Genomic DNA, 4,414 nt, shown 5'->3' with positions numbered 1-4,414 from the left:
TCCCCCGGGATTTTTTATTGTGTGCTTTCTTTGCAGTAAATTTCCTTTGGGCTCTCCCTCTGTACCTGCTGGCTGAGGAGGGGGAGGGGACGTGAGATTGCAGGATTGCAGCAAGCAAAGCGGACAGTTAATATTGCTGAGGACCCTCCCATATAATAATAATAACCTTTTATTGTCACAAGTATGAAGTTACTGTGGAAAACCCCTAGTCGCCACATTCCGCCGCCTGTTTGGGTAACTGGTACGGGAATTGAACCCGCGCTGCTGGCCTTGTTCTGCATCACAAACCAGCTGTCTAGCCCACTGAGCTTCACAACCTGCTTTTGTGGAGCAGCTGATTGTAACAACAACGCCTTGCATTTAACACAGTAAAATTGTGGATAGGCAGGATGGAGAATTGAGGTGACTGTCCGATGAACCATATACTAAATAGTGGAGCAGGCTCTAGGGAATGAATGGCCTACTGCTGCTCCTTGTTCATACATAAAATTTCCCCAAAGCACATGGAGCGCAATCAAACAAGATATGATACTAAACTACAAAAAGTAACATTAAGACAGGTGATCAAAAGACAGGTAGGTTTTAAGGAACATGTCAACTAAAATAGATAACTGGAGGCTGGAGAGGTTTACAGAGGTAATTCCAGAGCATCAAAACCAGGTTGCTGGAACCATGGCTACTAATTAAAATCGGGGATAAGCGGGAAGTCAGAATTAGAGGAGGGCTAATATCTCGGAGGGTTGGTATTGTGTGTGATCTGGTTCACTGGATCAAGAGGAAAGACTGTGGTAACCTAGCAAGGCCTAGATTTAGGCCCGATTTAATTTTTAAATTAAAGAATTGAACACTTTTAAACAAGCCACAGTCGCTCCGGCATAGCCTCATGGGAATTTGGACTGGCCAAGTTCCAATACATTCGGAGGCTGCCAAGACATTTCCAGACCTGTCCTGTCAATCAGCCATCAAGTGATAATCGATCCAATTGAAATGCACTGGCCAATTGTTACGAACCCAGGCCGGGCCAGACTCTCGGGCGCCGAGAATTCCCGCTGTTACCTTATTTGGCAAGGGGTACATGCAAACACGGCCACAGGAGATGGACATCTGGGCTGGGCCCAGGTGACCTGTCAATAGAGCATCAATCGGATCACTGGACACTAAAAGCCCGTTTTGATACCCCATTGGCAAAAGGCCACAGGTGTGGGAAAAGGGCACGAAGCCAGAAGGGGATAAAAACGGGCACACCGGACCCCTGGGGAGTGAAGACTCAGTGGGCGAGGTGACCTTCACTAGATAATAGAAGTGAAGACCAGACCTGACCAGACCAAACCTTGACCAGACCAGAAAGAAGGAAGGAAGACACAGCCGGCGAGAACCACTTTTGTGAAGATGGGCCAGAGGAATCCCAGCAATCAGATCCATAGCCTACCAAGCTGTCGTTATGGGTAGTATACACTGATCTTGGGTACCTCTAGCATTTTGTGGATGGTTTAAGGGATAATTGTGTTAAATTCATATTGTTGAGTTTTGAACTTGTGTTTATGGTTTGGTTCCTCACAAATAAGAATAATCGTTTTTGTCTCAAGTAGGCTTACATTAACACTGCAATGAAGTTACTGTGAAAATGCCCTAGTCGCCATATTCCGGCGCTTGTTCGAGTACACAGAGAGAGAATTCAGAATGTCCAATTCACCTAACAAGCACGTCTTGCGGGACTTGTGGGAGGAAACCGGAGCACCCGGATGAAACCCACGCAGAAAGGGGGAGAACAGGCAGACTCCACACAGACAGTGACCCAAGGCAGGAATCAAACCTAGGACCCTGCAGCTGTGAAGCAACAGTGCTAACCAATAAAGATCCCCTTGGTAAAACCTTTGAATAAGTGAACTAGTTGACAGTACCTGAGGTTTTACAAGCACAACTCTGATATCCCGGAGGGTTAGAGGGCTTGAGGTGCTTGAAAAGGTAGGGAGGGGTTTGAAAACAAGAGTGAGAGCTTTAAAGTGGAGACATTAGCAACATGGGGAAAGAAACTTGTCATTTAAAAAAATTATTTCACAGGATGTACGCATCGCTGGCTAGGTGATTCCTAATTGCCCTTGAGAAGGTGGTGGTGGCTGACTTCTTGAACCGCTACAGTCCATGTGGTGTAGGTACACCCACTGTGCTGTTAGGAAGAGACTTCCAAGATGTCTTTGACCCAGCGACAGTGAAGGAACGGCTGATATATTTCCAAGTCAGGACGGTGAGTGACTTGATGGGAAGCCTCCAGGTGGTGGTGTTCCCATGTATTTGCTGCCATTGCCCTTCCAGGTGGTAGAAGCCACGGGTTTGGAAGGTGCTGCTAAAGGAACAGTAAACTGGAACAGGTGAGTTCCTGCAGTGCAGCTTGCAGATGGTACACACGGCTGCCACTGTGGTTCAGTGTTGGAGGCAGTGGATGTTGAAGGTGGCGGTTGGGGTGCCAGTCAAGCGGGCTGCTTTGTCCTGGATGGTCTCGAGTTTCTTGTATTGTTGGAGCTGCACTCATCCAGGAGGGGGAAGAGTATTCCATTACACTCCTGCCTTGTAGACGGTGGACAGGGGCTGCACAAAGGCACAGTGGTTAGCACTGCTGCCTCATCAAAGACTCGGGGGTTTGATTCTTGCCTCGGGTGACTATCTGTGTGGAGTTTGCACATTCTCCCCGTGTCTGCGTAGGTTTCCTCCGGGTGTTCCGGTTTCTTCTCATAGTCCACAGATTAGGTAGATTGACCATGCTAAATATTAACATTAATTGCTCCTTGGTGTTCAAAGATGTGCCGGTTAGGTGGGGTTACGGGGATGGGGTGGGGGGAATGGTCCTGGGTGGGGTGCTCTTTCAGAGGGTTGGTGGAGATACGATTGGCTGAATGGCCTCCTGCTACACTATAGGGATTCTATGGACAAGCTTTGGGGAGACAGGAGGTGAGTTACTCAAGGCAGTTACCCTGCCTCTGAACTGCCCTTTTAGCCACAGCATTTATATAGCTCATTCAGTTCAGTTTCTGGTCAATGGTACTCCCCAGGATGTTGGTAGTGGGTTATTCAGCGATCGTAATGCCATTGATTGTCAAGGGTAAATGGTTGGATTCTCTCTTGTTCGAGATAATCATTGTGTGGCATGAATGTTACTTGTCATTTGTCAGCCCAAGCCTGGATATTGTCCAGGTCTTGCTGCATTTGGACATGGACTAATTCAGTGGAGACAATGGTTGGAATTTTACCATCTTAGTCTCTGGTGAGACATGGGACCATGTTTGGATGCTGAGCCCAATCCTGGGATTAGTTGGCCTTCCAATTGCTTTCCGCCAGAGGAAACCAATGAAGAAAGAGTGTCCAGGCTTCCTGACCAATTCTGGGGGACTGGCATGATGGAGCATCTATTCTGTCATGGGGGAAAGTTGAAAGGATCCATTGGCCTGTTCTATAGAAGGTCAGCAATATCTGAAGTTTTGAGGATGCACCACACCCAGAGACAGGGACCTGTGATGGCTGCCCCTCCCCGCCTCCCCCTTGAGTCTCTCAATCCTACCTGGAGGCCTTGCTGTTGGACCTGAGGAACTGTATTGAAGTGATCTTTCCAAGCTATGGGAGGAAGTGGACAGCCTCTCCAGCCAAAGAGGAATGGTTAGAGGTGACCGAGGAAGTGAGCAGCAAAAATGTACTCGCTCCAACCTGGAGATAGTGAATCAAGAGGATCCAGGATTTCAGGAGGCCACGGGTGTGAATAGAATAAAACGTCCAGATGTCAGGCCCTTCACTCTGACTTTCCCAGCATTCCCCTGCACTGCACCCCTCAGGTCACCGCACTTTGCATCTCCTCTCTCTCTCCTGGCATCTCACCTCCCCATCGGAATAATCACCATCCAGCTTTGCATTGGCCGGGAATCGAACCCGGGCCTCCCGCGTGGCAGGTGAGAATTCTACCACTGAACCACCAATGTTACTCCTCGACCACCCGCCCTCATCTGAATAATCAACACTCACACTCACCCTCAACCTGATGCCTTCTCCACACAAGCCATTTCGAGCACCCACACCCCTCCTGTTTTGGTGAGAGGCTGAGGCTCGAGGTGAAGGTTGGGAGTCTCGCTCCAGTGACAGGCACCTTGAAGGCCATTGGCATTGTGTGCCCATCTACATCAGTGGCCAGGATGTCTTGGTCCAGGAGGTTACAGCTGTCAGCAATGACCTCCCTGAGCGTCTCAGGCTCCTGAGGTACTGCTGCTCAGACACGTCGAGAGAGTTAATCCTCTGCCTGTAGACCTGGGCTGGTCTCTCCTTTCTTTAGCTGGGTCCCAGTGTCCACCCTCTTCGCCCTGAGGAGAAGGCAGCTGGTGTTGCTCCAGTTTCAGCTGGAACTTGGTGCAGTGGTAAACCGACTGCCAAACAG

At 49.2% G+C, this 4,414-nt stretch overlaps 1 non-coding gene across 1 annotated transcript; it reads right to left on the bottom strand.

Annotated features, from left to right (window-relative positions):
* Positions 1 to 3,894: 3,894 nt before the first annotated feature.
* On the bottom strand, positions 3,895 to 3,965 carry trnag-gcc. The gene has a single exon. It is a non-coding gene; the product is annotated as a tRNA-Gly (tRNA).
* Between the last annotated feature and the right edge of the window lie 449 nt (positions 3,966 to 4,414).

The sequence above is a fragment of the Scyliorhinus canicula genome, chromosome 21 (assembly GCF_902713615.1).
Source record: "Scyliorhinus canicula chromosome 21, sScyCan1.1, whole genome shotgun sequence".
In the NCBI taxonomy this organism is placed as follows: domain Eukaryota; kingdom Metazoa; phylum Chordata; class Chondrichthyes; order Carcharhiniformes; family Scyliorhinidae; genus Scyliorhinus; species Scyliorhinus canicula.
This window is presented reverse-complemented; position numbering and strand designations above follow the sequence as displayed.